Source organism: Triturus cristatus, chromosome 3_1 (assembly GCF_964204655.1).
Source record: "Triturus cristatus chromosome 3_1, aTriCri1.1, whole genome shotgun sequence".
Classification (NCBI taxonomy): Eukaryota; Metazoa; Chordata; class Amphibia; order Caudata; family Salamandridae; genus Triturus; species Triturus cristatus.
Genome location: NC_140583.1, coordinates 421,182,057 through 421,199,507, shown reverse-complemented (window position 1 = coordinate 421,199,507; position 17,451 = coordinate 421,182,057).

Below are 17,451 nucleotides of genomic sequence, written 5' to 3'. Positions count from 1 at the left end.
CCACAAGATGTTGGATTGTTGGTAGCCATTTGCGCTGTCTCACGACAGTTCGCGCCCGCAGTAACGTCATGCGTCGCGCAATCACGTCTTTCTTCTCGCGATCATGCACCACGAGACAAGTGAAACCAAGATGGCCGCGCCCGCGAGCAACCGCATGAGTAAGTTGGCTAGCCGCGACCACGCAGAAAACACCGCGAACGGGCGGGAAAAAAACTTCAGCATCTTCGCGATATTTCCGCGTGTTTGCGGAGATTTTTAACATTTTCGCGATAATTTGCGAAAGTGAATTTCGCAAATTCCGCCCACCCCTAGAATATACCCCACTCTATAATACCTAACTATGACCACTGACACTGTAGCATCTAAATATATGAGCAGTATACTTTTACACATCTTCATTGTCAGTGTGAACTGTTTAGCAGTAGGGACACCGTACTGTAACTCTCCAACATATATTCCATATATTGACCTGAGATCAACTTCACAATCGATTTAGACCATAAGTGTTGACAATCCTCTCCGGTCCTTCAGATTATGCTATGACTCTTTGCGATACCTTACTAACTACATTGATTGTCAATGCGACCATTCCAATATGGCCTTCCCATATCTTCACCTACTACACTGACTTTTAGCGTGGTTCATTCCAATATGGCTGCCGCTTTGATCCATTTAGTCACTTCCTGTACTCGTGCTGAGACAGGTTAGCAGTCTATGCGCATGACTTCCTGATTGAATCTGTCCCCATCCACCGCAGGGATCCGGTTAGTATAACAGTACCTCGTCGACGCTGCTGTTTACCACCCGGTTCCGGCGGAAGGGGTAGGTCATCCAGCACAGCGACGCTGAGTTAAGGTGAGTGTGGGGCTCTAACAGATGTCGGCAAAACAATCCTCTTGACATCAACAACCACACCGTCGGTGAGTTGTAGTAACCGACGCAGCAGCTGTCGGCACCTCCAGACGAACACTGCCTTTTTAGGTGCATGTTTACCGTTTTGTCTTTTGTGGGCACAGAGGCGGAGTCTTGCACCACACATACTACATGCCACCTCCTCATTGATGTGTGGCTGTGCAGCGGGCTTGGTGGGGGCAGGCTCCTCTGTGTACCTGGCTAACGGGGACCATATATCATTAATTTTATTGGTGCGCTCTGAGTGGCCTCATTTGCCCCTTGATCGCTCGTCCCCACCCGTGGTGGGCATTTGGTGTATCACTGGATACCACCTGACTCTTGGTTATGGTACCTATAACCTTAATAATACTTTCTTTTAGGACACTGTATCTAGAGGTGTCACAGCCCTGCCAGACACTGTTTGAAGAACCAGAACCTTTTGGACCTGGCGGCGCAGGGTACGCCCTCTGTCTCCGGGGTTCACCTGCTTCGTTACACAGAGACACGGGACACTCTGTCGGCGTTAGAAGATTGGATTTATTTAGCTGCAGCTAGTACAGGTATCCTAGAAGTACACAAAGTAGGTTCTCAGGAGACTGCCACTTCACTCTGTGGCGCATTAGATTAAATACTATACAATATAGAATTATTAACAAAACACACGCCCCAAGCAAAGAAGAAAAGAGCCAATAGGGTAAGTGGAAAACAAAACGGAACCAGTAAGAAGGGTTCGAAAATAGAAAGATCAGATGACTCGAAGAGACCTCTCCTTTAACTGTGTTTGTCATCCCACCCCCAAACTAATTTATTAACGGATTACAACTGACTTGCAGGTGGTGAGATACGTTTGTGTGTATTGGAGGACAGGCATGACACAGGAGAATGCTAGCAGGAGACAGTGAAGGCCAGTCGATAAGATATGATCGGGAAAGAATGGTGTGAGCCTACAGATAGTTGAAACAGGGATTAGAAAAGCCAGACAAGGATTAGTGTACTCGGCTAGTCCAAACACCAGCTTCACAAACAAGGCCGAGGACGTATTTCGACACCAAGCTACGGGAAAAGCAGAATAGACTTCGTTTGCCGTGCTGCCTGAGTGATGGCAACACAAAATGGCGGCGGGTCACAAAATGACGGGTCGATTCGATCGTGATCGAAAATCGAAGTTCCTCAGACCCTCCTTTTGCCAGAACTCAGGCAAGATAGACTCACGTTAATCTGAGTCCACATCAATAGCCATGAGATCATCAAGCTGTTGTTGTAACATCATCCTTACGTTTTCTGTTACTTGAGGTTTGGGTCTTGGGATGCACATAGTAGCACAAAGATCACAGATAGCGGGACCACAGTGCATACAAAGGCAACAGGAAAATACGATTGTCAAGATTATTCCAAGGAATGTCAATGCTTTCCAACCCCATTTGGACAGTAGTCCCCAAAACCATTCCGTTAAAGACCAATCTCCTTCGTCCTGATGAATAGACTCGAAGATTATATGCAACTTGGAGATAGCTTGGTATACTGTCGGAGCGTCATTAGGAATGAAAATACAACAGCTTGACCCGATCAATTTACATACTCCACCACGATCGGCAAGAATAAAGTCTAAGGCAACTCGATTTTGCAAGGTCATAAGACGATCCGCCTGTAATTCCGCCGTGATATTACTCAAGGCTCCTACAGTGATGTCTATTGTAGTCTCTACGACACGGACCAGTTGCCTTATATTTCTGCTGTTGGCCATTGGACCCCAGAAGGGAAGAAAACCTTTAAGGAAATCTCCTCCTTCTTGTCCCGCGGTGTCTTTTGAGTCAATGATTCCTCGGCTGAGACGAGTTCGGTGGTAATTGGCCGAAGCAGTGTAAGTAGGAAGAAGAAGGAAAGCTATGTAGCAGGTACCAGAGAAACCCGTTGGTAACCAGGTATAAGCTCTATCATAACAAATGAAATAGGTGCCTTGAGACGGTACTAGCGGAGGTGAGTTTTGAGAGGAATAAATGTACGTGTAGGAACAGTTACTCTTTGGTGCAGTGTCAGAAGAGCGATCGTTTATTTTTAAACAGAAGTTACCTTGATGCGGTATAGTCCAGATTGGTGAGGATTTCTCCTTTCCCATTTTATTATTAAGACTCAACATGTATTGGGTGATGTTCCAATTGGTGTATGCTTTTCTTTCATCGATGCAAATCTTGCTATTCTCCATGATTTTAGCCATAACTACCATACCCTTAATCAAAGAACTATGACTAAAATCCGGATAATTAATTTGTGAAGCAACAGACCGTCTCAATTTACTTTGATATGCATCGGAGAAAATAACAAAGAATGCCCAAGCAGAACCCTCATAGGAGAAAGGAAGAACTAGATATGGTATTCCTTTCTCAGTAGTATGGGGCATAAGACCACATACCCAACAATCAGTTGTGTTAACCACTAATTGATGCTGGTGTAATAGTTGGACAAAGGAATTGTTGTAATACTCGGTTCTTCTGACAAGTTCATGTGAAGGAAAAGTATGAAAGAGGTGTGGAGAGATAGTAGAAGAAGGCAAAGAGGAGGAAGAGGAGGTGTTTCTTGGCTGCAAAACATAAACTATCCAACCAATAATCGCCAAAGCAATACATAATGATATTAAAACACATAGAGTTATACTGTAACGACTGTACATTATTTTACAAGATGCTTTCTTCATTTCATTTCTTCTCTCTTTATTACTTGGTGTAGTTTCCATTTTTACTAGTGGATGCTCACGGCAATCTTCCTCAATCACTGAAGTCACGATGCTCTACCGTCCTATGACACTGAAAATCCTGCAGACCTATTGTCATTACTCAGGTCGTGACCTAGACTCCTATCGTGACCCTTCAACCTAAACAGAACACTACACAAGGGAAAAGAAAGTTCAATTGTTCTTTGGTCTGGGCCTGAGGTTATAGTGCTCCTTCCCCAGAACACTCTGATCTTGAAACAATGTTCTTGGTTCAGTCGTATTCAAGCGGCGATGCAATGGAATTGCTTCCTGTAAAATGTTGTCGTCCTCTTATTCAGACAATGTCCCATTCAGGTGTGCATCGCTAAAGGGTACAAATCGTGGAACTGTTTCGCCTTCACAGTCACCAACCCCTCTACGAACCCACTGATCAAAAGGCAAGGGCAAATGTACTTTCTTGCAATGCACACCGTGAATCCAATTTTTCTTTCCTTCAACTTTCACCACTGTCCTTGTCGTGAGTAGGACCATACGAGGCTCCCGCCATCTGGGTTCCAAATTCTTTTTCTTCTGAAAATTTCGGGTGCAGACCCAGTCACCTGGTCGGATGGAGTGACCTGGATCTGTGGAAGCCTCCGGCAAAGCACTCTGAACCTGTCGATGAAGGACATGCAATTTAGTTGTAAGGTCATGCAGATAGTCAATTAACATTGGGTAGGGCAAATCTGAAAACTTTTTAGGACGAGGTATTCCCCAAACGTTGGCCGGACGGCCAAACACCACTTCGTAAGGGCTAAGTCCCAGACGAGAGTGTACTGCAGTTCTGGTGGATAGTAGAGCTAACGGCAAAGCATCAGGCCAATTAAGTCCCGTACTTGCTTGAATCTTCGCTAATTTTAACTTCAGGGTTCCATTGTAACATTCTACTAAACCCGCTGACTGTGGATGATTTGCCGCATGGAACTTTTGCTTGATTCCAAGAACTGCACAAACTTTCTGCATGACTTGGCCAACAAATTCGCTCCCATTGTCACTCCAGACAATGCGCGGCAATCCGAACCTGGGAAATAACTCTTTTAGAAGAATTTTGGCTGTGGATAAAGCTGTATTATCTTTCAAAGGGTTTGCTTCTATCCATCTCGAAAAGGCACATACTACCACCAGAACATATTTGAGGTTGTTGCATCGATCCATGTGAATGTAATCGATTTGCAACACTTCAAATGGGTGTGTCGGAGGAGCAAAGTGACCTGCTGGAGTTGGAGTTCCCTTTCCTGGGTTATACATTAGACAAACAATATAATGCTTTACTACATTGTCTGCACATTTCGGGATATTTTCATTCTGCCAAACTGGGGCTAGAAGTTTACAAATGCCTTTTGCACCAAGGTGAGCTGGACTATGAGCCATAGTAACCACTGGGAGTACATAAGCATCCGGTAACAACCAACGTTGATGTTCGGATAATTCTACCCAACAACCCATTTCATCTAACATTCCCGTACTTTCTTTCCAAATGCTCAACTCTCTTTCTGTAGCCTTTTTTCTGAATCGTTTTCATGCTTTCCACTGTATTCTCACACATTCCTCTCTCTCTGACCCAATTCGCAGGACCTGCCATATACATTCGACTCGTTGAATCTTTCGCTGTTTTCTTTGCTGTTTCATCAGCAAATGCATTTCCTCGTCCAACATCATCCGTAATCTTCTTGTGAGCACTACACTTCACTATCGCTATTTGGACGGGTAAAGCAAGTGACTCAAGGAGATCAGTCACTAACTGGCCATGCTGTATCTTAGTGCCATGTGAAGTTAAGAAACCCCTCTCCTTCCAGAGACGCCCGAAATTGAACGCGACAGCAAAGGCATACTGACTGTCAGTGTACACGTTCACTCTTTTCCCTTTTGATAATACACAAGCTCTCGTCAGTGCTATCAACTCTGCTGCTTGCGCTGAATTGTGTCTAACACGTGCAGTTTCCACAATCGTATGTAAGGTAGTTACAGCATAGGCTGAAACCGTATCTCCATTGGGCATCTTAAAACAAGAACCATCTACCCATAGAGTCCCATCTGGATTCTCTAACGGTCTGTCTCACAGGTCAATTCTTCCTTTTGTCTCTTCCTCAGTACGGAAGAAACAATCATGCTGGTCCTCAACACTCTCCTAATTTGGAAGGGGCAACAAAGTAGCTGGGTTCAGGGTATTACATCGTTTGATGTGTACGTGACTAGCCAACAGCGTCAGCTCGTAACCAGTTAAACGTGCACTCGTAAGATGCTGTGTTTTCGTTCTGTTTAGTAAGGTATCCACTGCATGTGGCACCATGACAATGAGAGTGTTATCTAATACTATCCCAGCGTACTGTCGGATAGAAATTGCTGCGGCTGCTGTGGCTTTGAGACAACCGGGCAATGCTTTAGCTACGGGATCTAACGTAGCCGAAAAATAAGCACATGGCCGCTGTCTATGTCCAAATTGCTGTGTCAAGACTGATAATGCACAACCTTCTCTCTCGTGAACATACAGCGGAAAAGGCTTAGTGTAATCTGGGGTACCCAGTACAGGAGCAAAACACAGAGCAGTGCGTAAATCAGTGAAACTCCTTTGGCACTCATCAGTCCAAGGAAGGGGCTGAGGCGTATCTTTTAAAGTGAGTGCCAACATAGGTTTGGCAATCAAAGAGAAGTTAGGGATCCACTGTCTACAATAAGAAGTGATTCCCAGAAAAGCACGTACTTCCCTTTGTGTGGATGGTACAGACATTCGAGCAATCGCCTGAATTCGTTCTGGTGTCAATCGTCGTCCCTCCTTTGATAGGAGATGACCTAAGTAGGTAACCTCTCGACAAACATACTGTAGTTTGGAAGGTGAAACCTTGTGATTCAGTTGAAACAAATGATGCAACAGTGACATCTTTGCAGATATTTTCGGAATCGGCGGCGACTAACAAGTCGTCCATATATTGGATAAGAGCGGCACCAGACGGCAAATGAAAAGTATCAAGATGACATTTCAAAGCTTGGCTGTAAATGGAGGGACTTTCACAGTACCCTTGGGGTGCGCGCTTAAATCGGAAGCTTCGGCCTCCAAGAAAAAAACCAAAAATGTCCCTACTCTCTTCTGCAGTGGGAATACTGAAGAAGGCATTCTTTAGATCAACAATAGAAAACCAAGTCACTGTGGAAGGTATCATAGTCAACAAGGCAGTGATATCTGGAACAACAGGAAATTGTGGAATCACAATTTTGTTTACTTCTCGCAGATCAATCACAAATCGGTACACAGGAGGCTGAGAAGGATCGGTACGTTTAAGAACAGGAAGAATAGGACTATTGCATGTGTTGCCTCTCGTTTCTTCAACCACACCCTTCTGGATTAAGTCATGAATGATTTCCAAAAGCGCTTTTTCACCTTCAGCAGAAATTCTATATTGTGGGATACGTGGTAGTTCAACATTGGGCTTGAGAGTAACAACATAAGGCGGTATCTCAAGACAACCCACATCGTTCGGACCCGTGGCCCAAAGTGCTGTCGGAGAGAAAGCAACTCAGGAGGAAACTGATCTTTGGACAGATACATTGGGGAGATCAACTTCTGACCTAGAGTGAGATGTACGCCTGAAGGAGAACAATATATTGTAGCATGCATTCTTTTCAATAGGTCTAGACCCAACAGATTCTCACCACAACCATTCGTCAACAGAAGTGAAGCTTCCAAGTCATAAGGACCAACTGAAATAGGCAAAGGACAAGAAACCGGATTGCGAACAGGGGCGCCAGAGAATCCTACAGAAACATTTGTTAAGCCAGACAAAGGTGCCCCAGGGAGTTTAGAATGAATAATAGAACTTCTCATTGCTCCAGTATCTAGAAGAAATGGCTCTGATACACCCATTGTAGTGACGTTGACATAAGGGCCATTTTGATCTACTGGGATTGGCACAACTCCGCTACTTTGTCCATGGCTGTCCTAGTTGGCATGAAGACTCTCATTCTCACCTTCAACATAATGGTCTTCATTATAATACTGAGTGGATCTCATATTCTGCTGATCAAAGTAGTTCATGGAATTAGGAGAAGGAAGGGCACGCTGTTCTTGAGTTAACATACCTCGACCTCTACCTCTGTTTGCTGACTGGAGGCCAGCACGACCTCGTGGAGCAGATGAGGCTCCATTGCGCTGCAATAAACCGGAAAACTGCTCTTAAAATGACCTTCCTCTCTACAATAGGCACATTGATTAGGACCTAACAAAGGTCGCGGAATGTATGGCTTAGGTTTCTGATACAACCTTTGAAACTGCGGTGGCTGCTGAGTCTGAGGCTGAACATAACGTGGAGGATAGGCTTGCTGCAAGAGAACCTTAGTTTTTAAATCTTTCGTATTTTTCTCTTGTTTTTCTTTTTCTTCTTTGTCCCTATTCTCGTAATATTGTGCAGTAGCTAATATTTGGGCAGAAGAAGAAACAGCCCAAGAACTTTCTGAATCCTTTAATTTGTGTGACAGCTCGGGAGGCAAATTAAATACAAATTTATCCACGAATAATCGCTGTCCACCCTCGGTAGCCATGTCCTGACCGCTGTGATCGATAAATGTCTCTTCGAAACGAGTAAAGAAATCAGAGACACTTTCATCTTTCTTTTGTTTACATGCTGCTAGCTTATCCCAATTCACTCTCAATGCAGGCATCATAGTTTTCATTAACGTAATGATTCTACCAGGAAGTTCAGAGATCAATGCGTCAGGCTTTGCGCCACCCATTTGATCTCTATCTGTATCAGCTATAACATTCCAAGTAGAACCCAGTTCCTGTGCGTGATCCTCTTTACGAATCTTAGCCCATATTGTCTGTGGGACTACCTTACCCATTAACATATCAATATCTGCCAGATTCATAATACAAGCATCGATTGTCTGCGATAATTCTTTGTAATAACCTGCAGGGTTCTTACGAGGATCTGGTAGAGTCTGCTTAAGGGCCAAAACTTCAGATCTCTTCCATGGTACATGTACCCATATACGCTGAAAGTGAGCAGGAATAGCTGGATTAGCACCTGCTGCCGCAACCTCTTCCTTCCATACTGGAGGAACCTCTCTCATAGGGTAATTTTTCGATGTCAGTTTAACCGACGGATCAGAATCAAGAAAAATCTGAGAGAACAATAAGGTTCTATAAGAGATGAGTGTCCTTACAGCTTCCTCAACTTTAGAACCTACAATAAGTCCTTTTTCAAAATCTGCTTGGACATCTAACAAATCTTGTGAGATCGGACTCGAACTCACATCTTCCCATTCTTTAATGAGAATATCGCACATTACATTAAAAACATACCTTTGCGTAGGCGCATTCCATTGCAAAAAGGTAGGCATAATATCAGACACACTATATTGTGGACCCTTCTTGATCCATCTTCGTGCAAGAGAATCTAGCTTCTCTCATTCCTCGAAATCTGGGAACTGACTACGAGATTGTCTTCGAGCAAAAGCCGGAGACACATTAAAAGCTCCAAAGAAAGGAGATAAAATACTAGTGACAGAATCTGTGAGACGCTTACGCATAGACGGCGAATTGGACATCAGAACTGGAGACAGAATATTAGGAGAATTTTCAAGAGAAGAACTAGAAATTACAGGAGGAGCAGAAGGCAAAGGAGAGCTAAGATCAGGAGATGAAGGCTGAGAAGTTGGAACTAATGGTAAAACCGGCAAGGGCGGAAATACTGGAGGAGGCAAATGCTGAAGAGCCGGATCCGGCGGAGGTACTACCAGCAACTGAGCAGGCTGTAACGGCTGAGGCACATTAGCATTTTGCTCATAGGGCGGAGGCAACCTTAATAAATGAGACATTAGGGGATCTTCTTCTATATATTTCTTGTTATCAGAAGGAGAAACAAGCAACACTGGTTAGCATTTATCTATCGCCATACGATGTTGTCTTTCTGAAATTTCAGTCGCATTGTCAATTTCGTCATTCTTGAACTGTTGGGCAGCCTGTATAATCGTCATACCCTGTGCTTTCCTATCTCGTTTTGTTTGTTTAATTTCTTTCTGTTTGGCTTCCTTACGCCAAAGGCGGAAAGAGTCAAACATTGCCGGCCGGGCTTTTCTTTTGAACAGAACTGCTTCCAAATTATCTAGCACATCAGGGTCAAAACTACAGTTTTCTGGCCATTTAAGAACACCATCTTTCTTCATGCATCGAGTCCATGTCTCGTTAAAGGCAATGGGGCCGATACCATGTTTCGAATAGAGCTCATATGTGGGAGTTCCAACCGAAGGAATCGGACAAGAGTCCTCAAGTGTGGAGTCCCTATTACAACCAAGGCAACAAATTCTTCGAAACTTAGTCAGACCAGGCATTTCACAATGTCTCTGGACTGTTCACAAACTTCAAGGGAGTAAAACTCAGTTTACGCAGCACAAATGCACTTACCCTCGGCTTTAGTCGTTGCAATGACTAAATCTAAGTAACCTAAGGACATCAAACAAAGAACCAAAATTTGTGGGCGCGACCCACGAAAATACTTAACTTAACTAAGGACGTCTTCTTCCCCCAACAGAGGCCCGTCTATCATCTCGCTTTACCATACATCACCAAAGGAATGGGCCAAAGCAGGGCGGCAGTCAGGGCAGCGGTCGCCAGTAGCCGTCAGGAAGGAGTAACCGCGCTGCAAAAGACCTTCGGACCACTTTCGACATACAGGGGTTGCTTAGTGTGGCTCGCGAACGCTCCGGAATTTTCTTGCGAGGTTCCTCACGACCTTCGAGCAGAACCGGTACCACTGAAGCCGCCCCACGTGGGCGCCAATTGAAGAACCAGAACCTTTTGGACCTGGCGGCGCAGGGTACGCCCTCTGTCTCCGGGGTTCACCTGCTTCGTTACATAGAGACACGGGACACTCTGTCGGCATTAGAAGATTGGATTTATTTAGCTGCAGCTAGTACAGTTATCCTAGAAGTACACAAAGTAGGTTCTCAGGGGACTGCCCCTTCACTCTGTGGCGCATTAGATTAAATACTATACAATATAGAATTATTAAAAAAACACACGCCCCAAGCAAAGAAGAAAAGAGCCAATAGGGTAAGTGAAAAACAAAACGGAACCAGTAAGAAGGGTTTGAAAATAGAAAGATCAGATGACTCGAAGAGACCTCTCCTTTAACTGTGTTTGTCATCCCACCCCCGAACTAATTTATTAACGGATTACAACTGACTTGCAGGTGGTGAGATACGTTTGTGTTTATTGGAGGACAGGCATGACACAGGAGAATGCTAGCAGGAGACAGTGAAGGCCAGTCGATAAGATATGATCAGGAAAGAATGGTGTGAGCCTACAGATAGTTGAAACAGGGATTAGAAAAGCCAGACAAGGATTAGTGTACTCGGCTAGTCCAAACACCAGCTTCACAAACAAGGCCTTGGACGTATTTCGACACCAAGCTACGGGAAAAGCAGAATAGACTTCGTTCGCCGTGCTGCCTGAGTGATGGCAACACAAAATGGTGGGTCGATTCGATCGTGATCGAAAATCGAAGTTCCTCATGTTGAGGCACAGCTACTAGAGCCTTAGGGTGAGTTTTATTGTCCTCCACGAGCTACTGCGCTTTGCTGATATAAGCAACCATTTTAATATATGTTTATGATATCACGTGTGTTGTTGTCTCATTATCACTATATGTGACACTGTGAGTTACCTGCACCAACACGTTGGGTCACTATTATTAGTTTTATCCAGAGAGAGCTACATCACTGATGCCTATTTGTATGTAAGCTTTTTATTTTATTTTAGATTTCCCTCACAACTTTCAGGTACTTTACCTATTGACGTGGTAGGTAGATTGGTCCCAAACTACCAGGGTGTGTAGATAGTTTGCACATGGTCCTGATGAATTGCCGTATGATCCTTAGGACGTTTGAGGCAAGTAACAAGTTTACCCCATTAGAGTAGAGCGCTAGGATCTTGAAAGCATCATTTTTCAGATAAGTCGCCACTCTATCTCCTTTTTAATCAGGAGCGAGCCATCCTATTAAAATTGTTCTTTGGACTAACCGAGCTGTTTTAGCCTTCACCTATCTCACAACACATCTACACTTTCCCAGGCCACTCACCCACACCTCACCAAATGGCAAGGAACAAAAGATTTCCGTCAAAGCGCCCCTCATTGGGTGCTTGTTGGTTATTGCAGCGCCGACCCGATGAGGAACAGACCTAATGATGATGCATGACACCTAGCTGGCTGGGTTTGTGAGGGTCTTAGTTCCGAAGGGAGGAATCCCCCTCCCTACTCCTTTACTATAGGACTACACTGCCCTAGAGTTTCCTCTGAGTGTACCTCTCTCCACCAGACTCCTTGTTGACCCACCTAGGAACTGCATACCACTTTTTGTTAGAGATACTTGGGCATGTATGCTGGGCCTGACCAAAAGCCCTGTTGAGTTCCTTCTTTTTGATTAACCATCAGGTACAATGTCATCTAATGTACCTTCACTATGTTGTGTATAATTTTTCCATCCCTCAAAGCGTGTAAGTGACGAAATCCATGGTGTGTTCAAGTCCTTGATCTTGGCTAACCCAAGGCAGGAAGTCTGTTGCAATCTGTTGTTCAGGAATATTATCTTATGTGGTAAGAAACAAGCTATAAATAAGGCTTCAGTTCCCTGTCCCTGCCAATCTTTAGTACCCCAGATGGATTTTGTGTCTATAGTGTCCTTCCAAAAGTCAAAACCAGGTACAAACAGCTGGGAAAGAAAGGTAGCAGATTATATCTATTTTGTGTTAGTGAGAATATGTTTCTGTACAGTTGAAGGTGCAACATTATAATAAAAAGGGGTTGGGTCTGATGTGTTAAACCTATAAAAATAAGCAAATGTTTGTGCAAATGTAGCTGAACTACCATTCGGAGGTGTTGGGCAATGTTGCCATTGATGGTAAGAGAACGCTGTACCTGGGATACTTGCTTTGTGCAGGAAATTATGACCATAGTGTTGGTAACAAAACATAGTGTCAAAATTAGATATATAATCATACAATTCATTGCTAGAAAATGCATCACATTGCTCCAAAATCCAACAGCATAGTATTGACAGTTTCAAAGTCTCAATCATAAGAGAAAGTACTGAAATGATGATATCACTCAATGAAATTTTAAGCAAGTGTGGTATTTTCAAAAGTTCAGTTGGACCATATACGTCATATGATGCCCTGCTCCAAACTATTCCTTCAGGAATTGGAAATGCTGTAATGTTCACTAAGAACAGGTCTCTGTTCACGGCGTTATGATGCATTTGGTTATTGGACCAAATTCACATGTTGTACTGCAGAGTGCTCTGGGAGGTAATGTCCATTCAGGAGCAGAAAAAAGACAGTCACCTACTCCTTCCCAGACAATTAGGATCAGTAGACCTATAGCAATCCAAAGATGTAGCCAGGGAGAAACAAGGTAAGTATTTTTCAGCCAAAGATAGAAGTCACACATTTTTCAATTTTGGGAAAAAGGCGGTGGCGGTAGCTCCGGTTCACTTGGATCCAAAGAGAAAGTATCAAAATCTATGAAGTAGCCAGACGCAGCTCGATCTATCTTTGGTAGCCCAGCAGGTTTTTTTGAACTGGCAAATGTCCCCTGATGAGAAATATTAACATAGATGTTGGTATTACGCCGAATTGAGATATGTGTTTCATTTGTACTTTGTTGTTGTTCAATTTCAACAGGTACGGGTTCCATTCCATTGTTGGTGACTCCTTCAGTTCGTGTTGTAGGATCTTAAAATGTTATTAGTCTGTCTGTCTAAACTTCCTGTATGGTAGCGAGAGGAGATCTGGTGCTACCCAGGAGCTCGCGCAGCCTAGTATTCAGTATAGACCAAATAGTGTGGTTTGATCAGATCAATCGAGACAAATCTTTTTTCTTTCTTGCCAACACAGGGCGGAAAAGGTACTGTTCTCATTCCTTCGACAGCGAGGACATGTACAGGAGCTCTGTAAGATGGGCCAAATTCTATTTTGTCCACAATCCTGTCTCTAACCAGGTCCCCTATCTTCAGGACCCAGGCAGGTCTCGCCGGTACAGCTTTCACTTCTCCAGTGGGGGTGCATTTTACTTGGACGTTGCTTTGTAATGCCTGGATTTCACTGAGTTTCTGTAAAACAGCCAATTGATCATTGATGTCAAATGGTTTTTCACCCACCACTGTGCTGCCTAAGTCGAAGTCAGATACCAACATTCTAAACCTGAACACTACTTCGTATGGAGTACAGCCTCCCAGGGAACTTCTTGGCATGTCACTAAGTGCCTTCTGGCGGTCACTTAATAGCACCCAACTGCCACCCAAGCCTAATACTCTTGCTGTGAAGGATTGCATAAAGTTCGGATTTTTCCTCTCCAAAATACAATTTCCATTGATGATATGGAAAGGAGTATGGCAGTGCAACACCCACCTTCCCAAGGCTTCTGTGTAAGCCCATGAGCTAAACGCAGAGTCATTGTCAGAATGTAATGGGCCAATTGCATATGTCCCTATAAAGACTTGCAAATCCAGTTTGAGCGTCAGTCGGGCACTGGGGCCAAACCCACAGGAATCTAGAGCATGAATCCACTGCCACCAGGATGTATCTGTAAACCCAGTCAGATTGTATGGGATTGCAGTGATCCAAATAGACACATGGTCTGTCTCATATCTGTAGTGGTGTTTGTGGTGGACGTGCTACAGTGGAACTCTTCATCTGCTGAAAGATGTCACACTTAAGGCCAAAACCCTCGGTCTGTTTTGTAGGACCCGACCACCAATAATGCTGTTTCAGTAGTGAAATAGTTGCAGTGATACCTCCGTGCGCTGAACCCCAATACTTGTGTGCAGCTAGAATTAAACTTAATCTGGGATCCATGCTTGTTATTACCCTATCCCCCACTCCTGGAATTTAAGCATATGGAATATTTTGCGCAACTAACTTGTAGGAGTACTTAAGTGAAAACCCTTTTGGCAAGGCTGAGCAGTTGTTGCACGTAGCGTTTACAGCTATCATTATCTGTCTATCTTTTCTCTTACTAGAACATGTGATTGCAGCAACGGCAGCAGTTTTCACTCTCGCCTTGGCAGCTTCATCAGCCAGTGAATTTCCTTCAATGTGTACACTAACACGCTGACTCACTGTGTGAATTACATGAGCCTGTGTCAAGCCTTTTTTCAGCACCTGTTGCTAAAGCACCTTGTGCTTCATTGTGCAACCTTTGGAATCTTCTTACCCATTATGGCCCCAATAATGTAGATATTAATTGTGTGACTGGACACAATAAAAAGAATCACACACAATGAGTGTGGGGAATTCTTGATTCGTATTTTTTAGTGCCAGTATCAGGGCTTTTAGTTCTGCCAGCAGAGTCTCATTTATCTGTGGTATGTGGGGGCACCTTTAAACCAATGTATATGCTCTTGGTAAGTTAACAAGACTTCTATGTCCTTGTATGGAATGTATACTTCTGGTAGTTTATCTGGAGTAAAAGGATGAAGCATAGGTGTGTGTGCATCTGCAGGTGGGAATTTAACCGTGGAATAGAATACCTCTGTTCTGAATGCCTCATTTTCCTCAATCATAAAGGTTGCGGGACCACCCAATGATGTGACCCCATAGTCTAACAATTTCATAGAAAGTGCATGTCTGCAATTTTCTGAGATGTTAAGAGCACCTTCCTGCTCAGATACCTCTGTACTAGTACCACTCGCACCACTAGTGCCAGCATCTCCAGTCTGAGACATTATGAGAGGAAAGTTTTGCGGAAAAAGAGATAAAGTTTATCCACAATGTAGAGAACTATAATCTTTCAAGCTTGAACAAACCTACAGCGAATCGATAGGATATACCTACTCAGCTGTGGCGGATTTTCCCCTTCCCTTCCTACCCAGGACGTCTCTGGGTAAATGTGAGATGGGGTGTCTGAGAAAGCATGACTGAACTGCTCAGATTTGACTGTTAAATAAGAATCAAACCAACATTGGTGGCACCATGATGTGTAGTTCCAAATAATACTTAAGATCTGTGCATTTAGACAACATAAATTATGGGATTAGAGTCCAGACTGATTCCAGACACTCCCAAAGGATTTTTTTAGCCTTTAGACCAGCTAGCTCAGATTGCCACCATAAGCTCCCTAACCTTTCCAAGGAGTGAATAGTTTTTGGCAATTGTGGAAAAAGTACAGTACTTTTCGCTCAGTCACTCGTGCTTACTTGGTCTCAGAGAGATACACAGAATAAACATTAGGTACGTTTTCAATAAGCATTTATTGAACCAGCATCTTTCTAGTATAAAACATGTTTGCTGTGACAATCATTAGACAAAAATATATCTATAAGATTACAAGCACAAACAGAATAAATAAAAGGTAGAATTCTACCATGGTGCTAAAACCATGAGTATATGTAGGCATAGAGATACATGACGGTAATCAAGCGTACTCCTATGATGCAAACCCTACCTAAGTGTACCTAGCATGTATGTGGGTGTAAAGCAAAGAATCACCTGGCAAAGACCCAACCCCATTACCTGATGGGAGAGAACGAAGGAACCTGTCTTGGTTATCGAGTTAGACACCCCACAAGGGATGTCAGACCACTGCATGCTGAGCTTCTGCAGGCCGGAACTCGGCATCTAGTGTCAGTAAGGAAGCTTCTCCTCTGGTTCCTCAGCGAAGATGTGGTTCTTTTATACCCACAAAATACCCTCAGGGTTCTACCTAGATGTGAAAAGGCTTGCCATTATGAATAGTGAACCTGTCGTCCAAGGATGATGTTAGCTGTGACTTTTATACAGAGTTATTGTACAGAAGATGGTATTCCTGCTGTGTACGTCCTGGGCAGGGGATTAAGATATGATACTAGGAATCCTCATGTATAATGAATGGGGATAGTTTTGGAGGAAACTGATCGATATCTATTCAGCACATAACTAGGTAAAAGGTCAGTGCCAGAACCGGTATGTAGAGGAAGGTTGGACGAAGGAAGGTAAAAGGTCAAGTAGCTACCTAGGCTCTATTGGGTTACATTGGGGCTTATAAAACTGCCCCTGGCACAGATATTCCCTAGAGGGTTCCTCTGGGCCCAAATCTTCTGCCCTGTAAGGCCTAGCTCCTAAAGCTCAGTTCCTTCTGGGGCTGACAAGTCTTTTCCCTGAGGAGAGGGGACTTGATCTGTGGTCTGTTGTCATGAATGATCAGCTCATTCCTTGTGCAGACTGACCTCTACACACCTACGCACCTATACGATTTATATGTGCACTTGTACGATTTGTTTGAGACTATTATCATGGTGTTGGGAGCACGTGTGTTTATGCATAAATGTGTAAGTTGGGTAATGTTATCATGCTTTCATGCTTTTTCCTCTGATTGTGCAAAATCACCTTGCATCGTAATCTTTCCATGTCTGTTCCCTGAGACATGGTATAGAAAAACTTCATAGAACACCTATGGAACACTTATATTCATGCAAGCCATAGAACTCCACGAAGGAAGAGCAGCAGATTTGCAGTATACACAAACTACTCCTTCTATGTATCAATTTTGTGGTTATCCTTCTAGTGCCAGCACGGAGAATGATCGCATAGCCCAGCGAGAGTTGTTATCTCGCGTCCGCCATCTTGGGTGTGGCAGCAGAGGATATAAATGAGCCCTCCCATAGATGAGCGCTCGTTATTGACGAACCTTCTGGAAGACGTCTGGCTCTTCATTCATGCCTTGTTTTCAGCTCCAGTTCCTGCCGGCTGAGTCGCGGAAAGATATTTCCTCATTTCCCATGCATGCTAGCGGATTTGAAAGCCTATGCTAGTGTAATTGAGCAGTAATAAGGAAAAGATG